We start from the raw sequence: 17,699 nt of genomic DNA, 5'->3' as shown, positions 1-17,699 counted from the left end.
CTCCTAAAAATTACTTTTTTAGCTATCCCACAATTTTATTTTATATTTAAATGGAGTTTTTAAGTTTTTACTGTTTCATTGTCTCCGTTCAATGACTTCTTGATTGAAGTATGCCACAGCTCAAATCTATGAATTATTGACCCTTTTTATCTCTTTTCTACTTTCAGAAGCCATTTACTGACAGTAAAGTGTTTTATGGCTGTAATTACTTATCAATGAGGGTTTTGCTATAGTCTGACCCAGTCCGACCCGGACAGAAATTGTCACTTGCATACCAGATGTTTAACTGTTTCAGGCAGTAAAAGAAGAAGGAACACAGCCTAGTTATTTGTGTGCTTGGCACTGTACAGACACATGTCTATCTTATCATGTCACATGTCACCTTGGTTGTCCTTTAATGAATCAAGCCGGGGCAGCACGGTGGCGTACTGGTTAGCTCTCTCGCCTTGCAGCGCTGGGTCCCTGGTTCGAATCCCAGCCAGGGCACTATCTGCAAAGAGTTTGTATGTTCTCTCCGTGTCTGCGTGGGTTTCCTCCGGGCACTCCGGTTTCCTCCCACATTCCAAAAACATACGGATAAGTTAATTGGCTACCCCTAAAATTGGCCCTAGACTACAGTACTTACATTACATAATATAGACATATGGCAATGGTAGGGATTAGATTGTGAGCTCCTTTGAGGGACAGTTAGTGACGAGATATATATATATATATACACTGTACAGCGCTGCGTAATATGTCGGCGCTATATAAATACTAAATAATAATAATAATAATAATTATATTTTGATAATAAAAGATTTCAGTAGATGTTTACTTTGGTTCATCTTTTCGATGTGATGGGTGTCACAGTTGCCAGTTTGGGCTAGTGGACTCTGACTGTCACCAAGGGAAAGATGCAGGTCTGTTCATTTTATGGCTAGGCTGGTGGGGCCTAATGCTGGGAATACACGGTTCATTTCTGCCGTGCGTTTCTGCTCTCGATCGTTTTTGCCGCTTGAATTCAGCTATCGATTCTTATCTTCCTCTTTTTTCCTTATCTTTTTCCATTCACTTCTATCAGAGATCGAGTGGCAAAATAATCGAAAGGGAGATCGGGCATGTTGGAAATTATCTATCGAACCATCTAATCAGCAACAAAATGAACCGTTTATTCCCAGCATAAGTTTAAACTTTTCCCCCAAATACCTAACCCTGATTGTAACCCTTATTGTAAGTATTGTATTGTAAGTTTACTGGGCTTTACATAGTTTACAAAGGATAGTCCCGAGGTTTCCTAAACCATCCTGGTGCCCACCCAGGGGCGTAACTATCTCAGGGCTATTTTGGGTCTCAACTTCTAACCTTCCCTTCCTCCAATACAGGAGACAATACTTCAGATCAGGTGTTTCTGTGACTATACTTGTTATGTGTGTGAAGACCATGATGGCCTCACTTGTATTACGACCCTTGTGAGATGGGCCCCAAGGCCATGAAGGGCACCAAGGGGAGGCAAGGGAAGAGGTGTGAACATTGAACATCATCTACATTTAAAGAGGAACTGTAGTGAAAATATAACTAAAATTGCTTATTTTCACAATATTCATTTATAGATGATTTAGTCATTATTTGCCCATTCTACAATATTTCTTCTCCCTGGTTTAATTTCTGAAATGTATCACTGGTGGCAACATCTTTAGTTTTGCCGGGTGATCTTTACAGAATGTTCGTTTCTGAGAATTCTATGCACAGATATTGCTTGCTTGGCGGTTGGAAAAAGCTGTTATTTCCCACAATGTAACAAGGTTCACGAACAGCACACTGTAATGACCATGGTCATGACATCACACTGTGGGAGCGGTTTCACCACAAAATCAGCCATACAGACCACCCTGAGAACATGTTGTAAATAATATATATATTATTTACAACATGTTTCATGCATGGTTAACTTAAAATAATGTTCTATTTAATGCAATAAAAAAACAGTATCTGAACTGGGGCTGTAAGTCTGCAGTTAAGTAGCTAATCCACAACAAGACGGGGTGAATCAGAGCACATCCAATTTAAAATCCAATGCTTTATTCCAAAGACACTAACTTCCAGTAAACAGGGAAGCTGCTAGAACTGTTATTCACAGATGCAAGGTAAGCAGAGGAGTCAACAGCTGCTTTATACAGTTGTTTCACCCATTATCCCAGCGTAACTTTTCCCCTAATCCTAAATCTAACCTATAAACTTGGAGTGATTTATTTACTTAGCCTGTGTTTTAATATATATTCTAATCCAGAACATCCTAGTGTTCCTGATTCTAGCAGATAATCCTGGCCTCACACTAATGTGACCATGGGCTTTACGCATGTAACAGCGGTAATATTGCCATGCACAGATAGCGCATGGCAATATTAACATTTACTTCTGCTAGTAAACACTGATAGTTACGCTATTGGTGCAACCTGCGGTACTTGACTAGCCCGACCGTTACAACAGTAACAAGTGTTACTAATGGTAGCGCTCATTAGTTAAGCACATTACCGTAGCAATGGTTGCTCTGCTAGGTTAGCGCAGATTGCGCTAATAGCATAACTCGTATTCACTGGCAGAAGTAAGGGTAATATTCCCATGCGCTGTGTGTGCACGGCAATATTACCGCTGTTACGTCACATGCATCAGGCCCCTAGTGCCTAAAGCCGTGTAGACTCAATAGACAGATTGCAGCTGCTTAGGGCCATCTCAGCTGAGAATCTATTGGATCTCTACACAACACCAATGAGCAAGTGTATTGTTTTCATGCTCACCCCACCCACAGGAAGCAACTCCATCATGCGCCTACTCCATTGTCCCTCCACTTTCCTCCATAGAAACAGTGCATGCCACTCAGCCGTACCCAAACAACATGTCTGTATTGTGCTTGTTGTATGCAATGTCACCACCATAAAATGTAAATGGCGATGTAAAAATGAGCACAATCCTGATGGACAACACTGAGGTGTGTATGCACATTAACCTGCAGCGCTGGGTCCCCGGTTCGAATCCCAGCCAGGGTACTATCTGCATGGAGTTTTTATGTTCTCCCCTCTGTGGGTTTCCTCCAGGCACTCCGGTTTTCTCCCACACCCCAAAAACATACAAATACGTTAATTGGCTTCCCCCCTGGATCTGCCCTAAACTACAGTATGTAAGGATTAGATTGTGAACTGTGAGGATCCGCTGGGCTACCTGCGCAGGCAGGCAGCCTTTTGACCACTGTTCAGGTCTGCATGCTGCAGGTCTCTGGAAGAGAGACCTTTTGTCAGTTGTGCAGCTTTCTGCTGAGGAATTTGCATACGTTTGTCATGCAGATTGCCTAGCCACATCCTTTGTGGGCTTGCTCTATAAAGAGCTATGTTTCCCACAGTAAGTGGCTGGTCATAAGAGTTAGTTCCTGTGTAACACTCGCCTGGAGTGTCAGCCTTGCTCTTTGTTTAAAGATTAGCCTAGAGTAATTCCTGGGACAGCACTAGGCAGGTTTCCCTAGTGCAGTTAGGATTGCATTATTTGTATTGCCTGTTCTATCTGTCTGTGGGGTGCTAACCAGAGTAGTGGTTGTTGCTGGTAGGCCCTTCTGTTCTGTTGTTGCCTTACTTGGATCGCACTCGGAAAGAGCAGTGGATCGTATCTCTTACGTTTTCCAGTTTCCGTGTATCTGTCTTGTCTGCTACGAACGCTTACTGGAAGCTCGGTGAGGTAACCGTTAAGCAAGCGCTCGCGTCCTCTGTTTCATGTTTGTCTGTCGGGGGTTAGTTAGGCATGCTTGTCCCTGTTGTGCTTATCACGCGGGGTCCGCGCATAAACGCGTGCACTGTTGCGAATGAGTGCGGTGTTCGCGTTTAGTTAGCGTTTGTTATTTTCCTTATCTCCTCATTGTATGATTTGCTGTGCCTTTGCTACTCTCGTGCTCTGCCTTGCTGTAGCCTTGTGTCACCTCTGGCAATCGCCTCTCCCGCGATTGCGTTCCTACTTCATATCTGCTGTTGTGTATGCACCGTCGCGGGTTGGCGACTAGTTTGGTGCACACACATACAATCTGTCCCTTTGCTCATTCTCATTCGCTTCTCAGGCGATTGCGTTCTCACTCGGTTTCCTTGTTGTGTGTCTGCCGTCGCAGGTGGCGGCTAGATTGGTGCACACACATACCCTCTGTCGCTTTGCTCTCTCTCTTTCAGGGCTATGTTGCCCTGCGTTTCTTCCCTTCAAACAATTCCTGTCTGGCGTGTGTGGCAGGGCAGAGGAGCCATTACTCTGCACTCCACAGCTCCCACTGTCGACAGGAATTTCCCTCTACAGGTGCATTGCACCTTTTGCTGGGTTCCTGCAAATCATACTCTTGTGGAGGATTTCCGTAGTGTCAGCGCACGTCTTGTGCGCTGATCACGGAGAGAATTCCACAATCGTTACATGAACTATCCTGAGGGACAGTTAGCAACAAGACTGTATACTATAATGTACAGCGCTGTGGAAGATGTGGGCACTATATAAATAAATACTAAATAATAATAAAATAAATCTGTAAGCCTCCATATTCCTCTCCCTTCAGGTGTGGTTTAACTCTGAGGCTCCTAACCCTAACCTACCTAGTCCTTTCTAAGCTAATAAAAAAGACTGATACCAATCAGGGTGGTGAGGGTAATAACTGCTGCTAAGGGGCATAAATAGAGGGGAGCAGCCTCTCTGATCACAGTGGGGCCAAGAGCTGTTGGGACCCAACTACTAACCTCCCCTTCCTCCGATACAGGAGACTATACTTCAAATCAGGTATTTCTGTGGCTATACTTGTTATGAGTGTGAAGATCATGATGTTTTATGATCCTTGTGAGATGGTCTTCAATGACATAAGGGACACCAAGGGGAGGCAAGGGAACATGGGGGGGGGGCATGAAAGTTTTGCTGGGGGACCTTTTGAATTGTAGTTACGCCACTGCTGCTGCTTCAAGTTTTAGGAACTATTTAAACTTGATAACTAAAGTACAGCCGAATAACCAACTCATCCAGTATAAGTGAAACCTTTTGCAATTAGCTTTTTGACCCTTCTTGGCTCCCTTTATTTTGATATTTGTCATGCTTGACCTGTGTTTTATTTTCTTTCTCTCTTTTTTTATGAGACAAGAAAATTAAATACTAATCTTGCTTCTTTTGAGCCCAAAAAAATCTACAATTACAACAAAGGAGCTTTAACTTCTCACCCATGGTCATGTAATTATATTTCATTTGAATTCAAGCTTGGACAGTGCACACAGTATGTACACACCCGGGCTTTTATATTACCCAATTTCATTTTCGTATAAAATGTTAAATTAACTGTTAATGTCAGGATTAAAGTCTGCTGTTGCTGCTTTAATTGATCTGTTACAGACTGAGCCTTGTAAACCGAAATGTAATGTCAGGAGGTGCTGAAAGATGATGATGCCATTTTAATCCTGGAAATCAAATAAGGCATGCATAATCTTAACACTTTAATTCCTGACAGCAGAAGAGATCTGTTATAATGCACTTTGTCATCATTACACTTCATGATCCATGATGCTTACTACGGCCATAAAGCTAGCTTTTGTAATACATTTACAAAGTATCTGTCAGCTATGACTTGTCAACCTACAGATGGGGTTCTGAAAGAGGCACCATGGTGACATGTAGTAGAATGCACTAAGTAAGTCAGGATACTCACTTTTACTTTTATTTTCCAGGTTTTACCATCAGGAATTCTTCCTATATCTAAATATTGCTGGATATCGATATGAAGCCCCACCCTCCCAGTGATGTTTAGCCTAGGCTATTTAGATACACAGAAATCTCCTCCCAGAGCATTCTGGCAGATCAGGTATTATTTTTACTAGCTTTTAAACTCTCCATTAACAAACATTCTGCAGAGATGCATCTGACAGGACGATAGATGGCGCCAACTGTGATACATTTCAGAATGTAAATGGGGGTGAGGAAAGATTTTACAATGGCCAAAGACTAAGTAATTTCTAAAGGAATATTGTAAAAACTTAAAGGGATACTGTAGGGGGTCGGGGGAAAATGAGCTAAACTTACCCGGGGCTTCTAATGGTCCCCCGCAGACATCCTGTGTTGGCGCAGCCACTCACCGGTGCTCCGGCCCCGCCTCCAGTTCACTTCTGGAATTTCTGACTTTAAAGTCAGAAAACCACTGCGCCTGCACGCCCGTGTCCTCGCTCCCCCTGATGTCACCAGGAGCGTACTGCGCAGACACAGACCATACTGGGCCTGCGCTGTGCGCTCTTGATGACATCAGCGGGATCGAGGACATGGCAACACAGGCGCAGTAGTTTTCAGACTTTAAAGTTTGAAATTCCAGAAGTGAACAGGAGGCGGGGCCGGAGCATCGGTGAGTGGCTGCGCGGGCACAGGATGTCTGTGGGGAACCGTTAGAAGCCCCGGGTAACTTTAACTCATTTTCCCCCGACCCCCTACAGTATTCCTTTAAGTAATTTTATGTTATACGTAATTTTCAATACAGATGCTCTCTAACTACTTTGCTCTATTAAAACCGATAGCGCTATTCACTTTCAAAGTGGCGACCGCTATTTGGTGATTCTTGAATTTGGAGATCGTGACTTATTGGCAATAATTTGGAGCAAAAGTTTAAATCATGTGAAACAGTCAATCCATTAGAAAAGATGAAATTATTTAGGCTGGTTTTCATTTAAAAAAAATATGCTGATCAGCTGATATTTTGTTTAGAAACAATGCTATTTTTACTGCAACCTTTATAAAAAGACCACAAACATTTCTTTCTACATTTTTTAATGCACCTAATCTGCAAGCAGGGCCAGATTTATACTTTTTACCGCCCAAGGCCCACTATCACCAGCTCCCCCCAGACAGCATCCTATTCCTAAACTCCCCCACAACAAACCAGGGATTAGATTGTAGGCTCCTCCGTGAACAGTTAGCGACATGATGGCACAGATTAGATTGTAAACTCCTTGGCGAGCAGCACATTTGGTGATTGATAGGCAGCTCAGAGATCACTGTAAGTGCCCGTTCCCTGCCCCTTCATCCCCCAAGTGCCAGATCCAGCTGTAGCCCCCCACCACTATGTGTAATCACTGTGTAGCAGGATGAATGTTTGGCAGGCTAACTTCTTCCGCCACCCTGCTGCCCGACAACCCGCCCTTCGCTTTCCTGGTGCCCTAGGCCATGGCCTATGTGGCCTTGCCTGAAATCCAGCCATGTCTGCAAGCAGTGGTAAATATGGACGGATTCGGTCTGGCATTGTTGACAACTGAAAGTTGAATTATGTCAAGGCATGGGCAAACTGTGGAGCTTTAAATGTGTCTAGGAGATTAAAGGGGAACTCCAGTGAAAATAATGTAATAGAAAAAGTGCTTCATTTTTACAATTATTATGTATAAATGATTTAGTCAGTGTTTGCCCATTGTAAAATATTTTAAATCCCTGATTTATATTCTGACATGTGTTACCTGGTGACATTGTTACTGCTGGCAAGTGATGTAGCTGCTGCTTGCTGTTTTGGCAGTTGGAAACAGCTGTAAACAGCTATTTCCCACAATGTAACAGGGTTCACAGACAGGAAACTGCCAAAAGTACCTCGGTACTCAGAGCTTCTTGTGGGAGGGGTTTCACCACAATATCAGTCATACAGCGCCCCCTGGTGGTCTGTTTGTGAAAAGTAATATATTTCTCATGTAAAAGGGGGTATCAGCTACTGATTGGGATAAAGTTCAATTTTTGGTCAGAGTTTCTCTTTAACATAACAAGGTATGGGTTTAGCTCTGTGAAGCTCAAGGAAAAACACCCAAAAGGCTCAGCTGCAGACTAGCTCCAAGATTATACATTGGTCAAACACTGACTACCGGTAGATCATTTATAAATTAATATTTTTAAAAAAACTAAGCAGTTTTGCTCATTATGTTATTTTCACTGCAGTTCCTCTTTAAAAAGTTAAATTAATCAGCAGTAGTGATTAACCCTTTTCATATTCACACACATACTCACACAAAGTACCCTCTACTGCTGGTAATATTATGCCAAGGACCCCTCATACATGCATATTTGTTAGGACTAGGCGTGCTCTAGGTGTATATAAATGCATTTCAAACATTCCTTAATGCTTTTCATGAACTATAAATTCTTCATAGTATTCAAAATCTATTGGCCTTCATTCTACATGGAGATGCTAAAATTGACAAGTCATTGGCCAAACAAAGTTTGATGTGTGTACCAGGCTTTACACTAGCCCAGTACCATGCATAATGCCTCAAGCAAGCATGCTGTGCATCAACCTGTTCAAAGATTCGGAACACATATTTTGAAGTTTCTCTCATGGGGCAGGATATTGCATTAAAAAGGAGGCCCCAAGGGAGCAAACATATACTTTACTCACACTTTATGCGCAAGAGCATAAAGTTGTATTACTGCTTACAAAGGACAATAATTAGAGGAACAAGGTAGACAGCACCAGATTTAACCTTTTACATAGGCATTGTAAAGTCCATGCCCATCTCCCAGTTAGGTTGAGTTAAATAAGATTAGGTAAATTTGAAGGTGCTAAAGTAGGTGTGGCCAAATACCAAACAGCAAAAGAGACTCACTACACTCCAGATGCTCAGTCTAAAATAAATCTAATGTCTCTAAAGCTAATTAAAAGTTGGAGGTATTAGTTTATAAAAACATGCATGCTTCTTTCTAGTCAAATAAGCCGCAAAGAGCCTGATGCATGTAATCGTGGTAATATTGCTGTGCACAAGCAATAAGGTAACGCGCGCTACTAATGGCAATGCCCGTTACCATAGCAATGGTCATGCTAACTTGGGTTATGCTAATAGTGTAATTCCCAGTTCTCAATGCCGATAGAAAGGGTAACATTCCTGCGAGATGTCTCTGCATGGCAAAAGTACTAGGATTTTGTGCATAATGCCCAATGAGGCTTCTCTGGAATTGTTTGAGTTCTACCATTAGCCCTGTAACATGTAACAGAGGAATGATGAGATTGTAAATTGGTTATTTGGCAGTAAAATTTGCAATTATGATGCAAAATTGTAATGTTCAACGTCAAACTATTGGGACATTCACTCACAAAGGCGGGTTGCACGGATGGGTAACCAACCACATCAGGTAGGTGGAGAATCACAAACCCATCTCCACAAGGGTAACATAATGGTGAAGTACTAGGTGTGTTCACTCTCTAATCAAAATGTCTGGAACTGGCTGTGGCTGAGCCACAGGGGACCAGCATCCCTCCACACAGAGGGAAAGAATTCAATAAAGAGGGAGGAGGTGCCTAGATTTGATTGATTCATTTTTTAAGCTGCATACATTTGCATACAACATTTGCATAATGCTGCATCAGCCCAAAATTATTTGCATCTCATTGACCTCCATTAATTGCAGCTCATACTTCACTGATTTACAGTTTTCTCTCTCTTAAGACCCAGCTAACTGAAGACTGATTCCCTCTAGGCTCCAACCTGTCACCAACAGTATGCCCCTTTCACAGCAAAACCTCCTAGCATGGTACCCTGGCACCCTTCCATTACTGATACCTAGGCCTCAATATCTGTATGTCTGTATTCATTGTCTATCGCAGGTGTGCATCACAAACAATTCTGGGTGCAACAACTGTCGCACTTGGTGAATAAATCTGATTCTGATCACATGGTCAGGAATAGTGACAGTCAGGTACTATGATAGTATGTTGGTAATTTGGAGATGGGTTCGTTAGTACAAATTAAAATTTTCCTTTAAGATACATGCTATTGATTGGCTACATTACAAAAAAATGTTAAATATGTGTGTGAGCGTTGAGTATAGCTTTGTTATCAGAGGGTTTATTCTAAGTGTTTTATGACTGCTGGGCACCAGATATAACAGAACTACCGAGGTCAAACAACAAGCTCTATGCTAATGTTTCATCCATTGTTTTCCATTCAATTCTTTTGTTTGAGAGATTACACTGACATTTGGTAGCTGATGACATGGCAGCTGCATTGACTATTATGTCTGAATGTTTGTATAAGTTTATATTGCTGCTTAGTTCCTGGGTAAATACTTACTGACAATGATATGGCTTGGGATTATAAATGAGAGGGGTGAGACATCATATACTGAGGCTGCTGGGTGCCATTATCAGCTTTCTAACATGCTAAGAAAATTGTTCATTCTTTCTGCTCCATGTAAGAAATCTACATTCATATATTACAAGATCATAATCCAATTGCCTTCATGGTGGAACGTCTGTCCCAGTTCCAACTGTTACCCAGATAAGAATGATCAACCGAGATTCAAAACCAAATTAAGTTTACTGATGATTTGTCATACTTACTCTGTTGCTTATAGCTAAAATAAAGTCATGCATGCAAGATATGTTGACAGAGGAGTAGTGGGGGCTCCAGCTTCAAATGGGGCATGGTGGCTGGTGGGTGGAGCCCATTTGCATTCACACCTGTGACTGATGACTGATATTGGGGGTCACCTCTCCCTGCTAGCTGATATTGGGGGTCACCTATGAATGCTGGCCGATATTGGAGGCCACCTCTTCCTGCTGGCCAATATCAGGGGCCACCTTTAACTGTTGGCAGATATTGGGAGCCATCAATGACTGCTGGCAGAGACTGAGAAGCCACTTGTGACTGCTGGTCTAGGTAGAGGCAAACCTGTAAGTGCTTTAAGATTGAAGACCTCTGATGATGATTGCCAGGGCACACTGTCATTCACCAGTTAATCTCAGTGCAATCAGTGACACAAGTACTTCTGAAGGCTGCCCGAGAAGAGCCGGAGATGTGTTTGACCTGCAGGTCGAATAATAACAAAGAGCGACAGTGCTGGAACAGGGACATGGAGAGAGGACTGAGGAAGCTCTATGAGATCCAGACCCTTCCCTCTTCTTAAGCAAGTATCTAAGCCTTCTTCTGTTTTCTCACTTCAGGGTTCCTTTAAGCCAAGGGTCCCCAAACTTTTTCGGTCAACATACTTTAGACTGCTTGGGGGCCAGAACATACATAATATGATGTTGAAAAACATTGCATTGAGTGTAGATATTGATTCCCCCAATCATGCCCGGAGGAGACCTGACAGCAGCCATTCAGTCATGCGGTGCCCGAAGAACGTCTTTGTGCACCAGAGAGTGAAGCATACCCAGGTGACAGCCTGCCATCCAGTTGGACAGCAGTGTCACCTGATGCAGAATTGGATTGGAAGCCAGTGAATCATGTGCTAAAAAAATAAAGAAGAGGGACGGGAAGACACCGGGAGCCAGATCTGGTGTATTATCTCACATGCGATTTTATTCGATTGTAAGAAATGATCACATATACTCACAAAGCCGGGTTGCACGCAAGGCAGCCAATCTATGTCGTGTGTGGGGAAGTACCGTCCCCACTCGGCCTTGTGAGTCAGTATCGGTGGTCGCAGCTCCTTCAAAAAGATGCCACCTGCCAAGGTGGTAACCCCTGGTCCCAGGGGAGGGTCTGTAACACGGGAGGATAGGAGGCGCCCTAGAGGGTACTCATAACAAGGCTTTTGAGTCAATAAACAGATTTTTTTTAGGTAAACGATGGACTAGGTCGTGAGCAAAGGCTGCTGTCCGTATGCACTCCAATGGTGGAAATAACAATTTTAATCAATTATTCATATAAGTGTAACGATTGTGGAATTCACTCCATGATCAGCGCACAGGACGTGCGCTGACACTGCGGAAATCCTCCACAAGCGTATAATTTGAGGGAACCCAGCAAAAGGTGCAACGCATCTGTAGAGGGAAATTCCTGTCGGCAGGTGGAGCTGTGGAGTGCAGAGGAACAGCTCCTCTGCCCTGCCACAGACGCCAGACAGGAATTGCACGAAGGGAAGAAACGCAGGGCAAGATAGCCCTGAAAGAGAGAGACCAAAGCGACAGAGGGTATGTGTGTCCACTAATCTAGTCGCCACCCTGCGACGATGAACACACAACCAGGAAGATAAGGTGAGAAGGCAATCGCCAGAGATGGCGGTTGCTAACAGCGACACAAGACCGAATAAGCACAGATGAGGAATGTATGTATGTCCACCAATCTAGCCGCCAACCTGCGACGGCGGACACACAACAGAGGAAACCAAGTGAGAACGCAATCGCAAGAGAAGCGATTGCGAGAGAGAATGAGCACAGGGATAGAATGTATGTATGTGCCCCAATCTAGTCGCCAACCCGCGACGGTGCACATACAACAGCAGATATGAAGTAGGAACGCAATCGCGAGAGAGGCGATTGCCAGAGGTGACACAAGACTACAGCAAGGCAGAGCACGAGCGTAGCAAAGGCACAGCAAATCATACAATGAGAAGATAAGGAAAATAACAAACGCTAACTAAACGCGAACACCGCACTCATTCGCAACAGCGAACGCGTTTTCTGTGCGGTCTCCGCGTGTTAAGCACAACAGAGACAAGCACGCCTAACTAACCACCGACAGACAAACATGAAACAGAGGCTGTGAGCGCTTGCTTAACGGTTACCTCACCGAGCCTCCAGCAAGCGTTCGTATTAGACAAGACAGATACACGAAAACAGGAATAAGTGAGAGATACGATCCACTGCTCTTTCCGCCAGAGCGAGTGCGATCCAAGTATAGAAACAGAGCGAGCTGGATCCACTGCTCTTTCCGCCAGAGCAGGTGCGATCCAAGTACAGCAAGAGAGTAGGAGAGCAGAAGGATCCACAGCCGCTACCGCTAGAGGCTAGTGCGAATTAAGCACGACCGAGAGATGAACAGAAGGGCCTACCAGTAACAACCGCTGCTCTGGTTAGTACCCCACAGACAGACAGAACAGGCAATACAATTAATACAATCCTGACTGCTCTAGCAAGGATGCCTAGTGCAGTCCCAGGAATTACTCTAAGCTAATCTTCAAACAATAAGCATGGCTGACACTCCAGGAGTGTTTCACAGGACAAACCGTTATGACCAGCGAAGGTCTGTGATATCACATGGTATATATATATATATATATATATAGCAAGCCTACAAAGGATGTGGCTAGGAAATTTGCATGACAAACGTATGCAAATTCCTCAGCAGCAGCAAGCTGCAAAACTGACAAAAGGTCTCTCTTCCAGAGACCTGCAGAATGCAGACATGAACAGTGGTCAAAAAACTGCCTGCCTGCGCAGGCAGCTGAGCGGATCATTACAATAAGGATATGGAATGATCCTACCTTAACCACTTCAGCCTACAGCTTCGAAAATCTTATGCATCCGAGCAATGTTTACCTCCCATTCATTCGCTAATAACTTTATCGCTACTTATCAAAATTAATTGATCTATATCTCGTTTTTTCCGCAACTAATTAGGCTTTCTTTAGGTAGTACATTTTGCTAAGAGCCACTTTACTGTAAATACATTTTAACAGGAAGATTAAGATAGAAATGGAAAAAAATCATTATTTCTCAGTTTTTGGCCATTATAGTTTAAAATTAATACATGCTACAGTAATTAAAACCCATGCATTTTATGTGCCCATTTGTCCCGCTTATTACACCATTTAAATTACATCCCTATCACAATTTATGGCGCCGATATTTTATTTAGAAATAAAGGTGCATTTTTTCAATTTGCATCCATCACTATTTACAAGCTTATAATTTTAAAAAATTTAATAAGATACTCTCTTGACATGTATATTTAAAAAGTTCAGACCCTTAGGTAACTATTTATGTAGTTTTTGTTTTTTTTTATTGTAATTTTTTTTATTTTTTTTTTAATACAAAACTGTATTTGGGTAATTTTAGTTTGGGAGGTAAATAGCCAATTTTAGATGTAATGTAATGTATTTTTGTATTCAGTACAGGTATGTGGGTGCAGTTTACGATTTGGCCACAAAATGGCCACATTCAAAAAATTCCTAGATGCGAACGATGTTGCATCTAGGAACTAAAAAGAAGAGAAGAAGTTTCCTGGGGGCAGAAATACCACGCTCTCTGATGAGAAAGCATCGGTATTTCTGCCGGGGATTTAGATCGTGAATGGGAATTATATTCCCATTCACTGATCGGGGGGCAGCGGGAGGCAGCGGGAGCGCGCGCGGGCGCGCGCCCGGTCGCGCGCACCACACGGCTGCAGCACCACTGCCTATCTGGACGGATATATGCGTCCAGATATGGCGAAGTGGTTAATAAGTAGTCACTCCCAAATGGTTTGGCGTAAATATTTTTATTAAAGCACTTTAAAATGACAACGCGTTTCGCGGTTCAAACCGCTTCATCAGGTCGTGTATCGTGCCTTGAAAGACAAAACAGACAGGGCGCTAAGATACAGGGAAAACCTCTCATTCGTAGTTGACAAAAAAGTGTATGCACTAAAATCAAAAGCAGTAAATTCATAAAAACATGATAATAAAACATTTGATTGGGTATGAGACAAAATGGTATGGATAGTGCATTTTTTTCTCAGGGTCCTTAGGAATAAACCGAAATTTAAACATTGAAACATTACATGAAGTGGAAGACAGCAGTAAAAGTAGATGTACCCTATGTAAAATGCTTTGATGGTATAGAAATAGAGATATATACAGTAACAAGGGCAGTGGATGAGAAAGAGCATCCTGGTACTCCTAATCCGTTTGGGGTAAGGGGTTTAAAAGGAATTAACTGTAGTGCTAAAGGAGTAGGAAATATGTATAGGATTGTGGCTTGATATGAAGGTACAGAGACAGCAGGGCATCAGCCCCGCTGGAGGATGCAATAGGGCATCAGCCCCTACTGTCGACTTGTTAGGCATGTTATCTAGGGACAGGGTAATATAATATAGAAATATGTATAAAAGCTGCTCACCTATGTAAGGAGTTCCCCAGAGTCGGGCGCCTGTAAGCGCCGCTGTTGCCGCTTCCTGTTTAAACAGATGGAAGTCCGCGCTCGTGAGGCGAGGGGGTGCGGCCTGTGATGTCACCACGCATCCTGCGTGATAGCGCTGGGCCAGCGTTGGAAGCATGAGAGTGCGGCGGGTGACGTCACCTCGCTGCCTACGTGGTGACATCTAGCCGGCGTGGGAGCGGTGTGTCTGTGCACTCTCGTCTCCAGGGAGACGGGGGGGCGGAGGGCTCAACATGCTATCATACCTTGTCGGCCATTTTGCCGTAGTCGGCTGGGGATAGAAGTTCCTTCCCGTGGGAAGGACTATTGCATCTGGGGATCCAGACTTGCTGAAGCAGTGGTGCTTCCTAAAGGATGTAGATTGGGCAGGCTATGTCTCTTAAAATATGATATGAATGATACCACTAATAATGAGAAAAAAAAAAAAAAATATATATATATATATATATATATATATATATATATATATATATATATATACACACAAAAATATATATAAAAACATTATATACAGGAAAAGCAATAATAAATAACATTCTGCCCAATATGAATAAAAGATAGAAATGTTATACCTATACATACATAAAAAAAGGATGGTCTCCTAGCATTCAGCATCTTTCTATTAAAAACATTAACATAACTGGAGAGAGTACAGTTTATGGGCGTATCATGAATACCTGGGTATATATACATATATATCTCGATCTGTCGTTATATACAAATAAGTAGCTAGAATTAGAGTAACTGGAAGGGATGGGGAAAAACAGGGAAGGGGCACATAGGCAGGTATGGAGGTGGCTGAGCTTTGGGAGGGGGGCCAGAGACTAGACTGGAGACGTAAATCCCGGGGGAGAGTTGCGGAAGGGGGGGGGGGTTGGAGGGCGAGCGGTCCAGAGAACAGTTGTTCCATATACAAGTGCAGTCAAATTGCTGTCCGGTGTACATGTAATGTAGCGCCCCTATGGTATAGTACATTTGGAGGGAGGGTTTTACCGTACTATTGTAGAGCCTCTGTTATCAACTCCTATGTCAATATATACCCATCTTAGAGGGTTAGATAAAGAGCTGGAATAGAAAACGAGTATATTGAATGGGGCAGTGAGAATTCCCACTGAATAATTATTTATCGACTATTACTATCGTATTCCACTGTTTCCTCAGATGGACTAAATAGATCACATAGTCTTATAAAAACAGGACGCTCCCGGGGTTGGTCTTATGTGAGGTCAGGAGCGAGATTAGGGTATGTAATTGATTATTATCCCAGATGGTGCTACTCTAGTAAGGGTTTCAAACCTTCTAGTAGGAGTTGGGACAGATATGGGGCCAGAGGCTCCTAAGAATTTCTTCTAGGTGATGTGTATTGGTTTAAGTATTTTTGTTGTGCGCTGCCAGACCAGAGTTTGGTATCTCAAGAGGGATGGTGTATGGGAGTTCTCTCATATCATAAAAGTCCTTCCTTTTCCAGGTTGTGATGTGGTTCTCGGTGGGACTAGACAAGGCATCACATTCCGCCTTTCGGTCTCTGACTGGACAGGGGCGTAAGGGATTTTTTCACCTGTCTCTGGTGGGTCCCTCGTTAATGCTTCGTTGGAGATACAGTTCTTCTGGAGGGATGTCTCCTTTCCATGGAGTCTCTCAATCAGATGGTGTACTATGGATCAGCAGAACAGGAGTTGAAGCAGAAAGCTGTGTGAGGCTTTATGGTGAGCCCCTGTCTTTTATTCTTGTTACAGATTGTGCTCAAGACATATATTTAATCAGTCAGGTTGTAGGGTACTCAGTTTGTAAATCCAGAACATTTCTCTGCTCTTGAGTTTACTGGTACGTTTTTTTTGTGGATTCTTGAATGTGTTCTATGGGGCAGATTCTTGTTCCTTCTATCCGCTGGTTGTGGAACAATTTAACCACTTGCCGACCGCACGCTTATACCGTGCGTCGGCAAAGTGGCAGCTGCAGGACCAGCGACGCAGTACTGCGTCGCCAGCTGCAGGCTGATTAATCAGGAAGCAGCCGCTCGCGCGAGCGGCTGCTTCCTGTCAATTCACGGCGGGGGGCTCCGTGAATAGCCTGCCGATGGCGGCTCGCAGGCTAAATGTAAACACAAGCGGAAATAATCCGCTTTGTTTACATTGTACGGCGCTGCTGCGCAGCAGCGCCGTAAGGCAGATCGGCGATCCCCGGCCAATCAGCGGCCGGGGATCGCCGCCATGTGACAGAGGACGTCCTGTCACTGGCTGCACAGGACGGATAGCGTCCTGTGCAGCCCGGATCACCGGGGAGGGGACAGGTAGGAGAGGGAGGGGGGAATTTCGCCGCGGAGGGGGGCTTTGAGGTGCCCCCCCCGCTAAATGCCTGCAGGCAGGAGCGATCAGACCCCCCCTGCACACCATCCCCATAGGGGGGAAAAAAGGGGGGCGGTCTGATCGCTCTGTGTGCCCTCTGATCTGTGCTGGGGGCTGCAGAGCCCACCCAGCACAGATCCCATTAAACAGCGCTGGTCCTTAAGGGGGGGTAAAGGGTGGGTCCTCAAGTGGTTAAAGTGTCTTGAGAGTCCGTGTTTGAGGTAACCGTTGATGATGTTCCGTCTGTGTTGACCCCATCTTGTTCGAAATTGTTGAGTGGTTTGGCCTACGTATTGTAGGCCGCAGGGGCAAGTCACTAGATATATCACATAGCTTGTTGAGCAGTCCATGTTGTGTTTAATGGCATGTGTTTCTCCTGTTACTGTGGACCCGACTCCGATGGCATTCACATTGATCATTTGACAACACAGACACTTTGGTTGTAAGCAGCTAGCTACTCGGCCTTAATGATCCTTATTTCTTTCTCCTATATGTCCCTGGTCTGT

At 43.8% G+C, this 17,699-nt stretch overlaps 1 long non-coding RNA gene across 1 annotated transcript in view; it reads left to right on the top strand.

The window, feature by feature from the left end:
- LOC137535739 (uncharacterized) overlaps positions 1-17,699 on the top strand; it is a 40,131-nt gene that overhangs the window by 1,853 nt on the left and 20,579 nt on the right. Inside the window, exon 2 of the long non-coding RNA XR_011024468.1 lies at positions 5,703-5,836. This is a non-coding gene — a long non-coding RNA (uncharacterized lncRNA). The remainder of the gene's footprint in view (positions 1-5,702; positions 5,837-17,699) is intronic.

Source organism: Hyperolius riggenbachi, chromosome 10 (genome assembly GCF_040937935.1).
Source record: "Hyperolius riggenbachi isolate aHypRig1 chromosome 10, aHypRig1.pri, whole genome shotgun sequence".
NCBI classification, from domain to species: Eukaryota; Metazoa; Chordata; class Amphibia; order Anura; family Hyperoliidae; genus Hyperolius; species Hyperolius riggenbachi.
The sequence above is the reverse complement of the archived record's forward strand: the minus strand, read 5'-3'. Positions and strand labels throughout refer to the sequence as shown.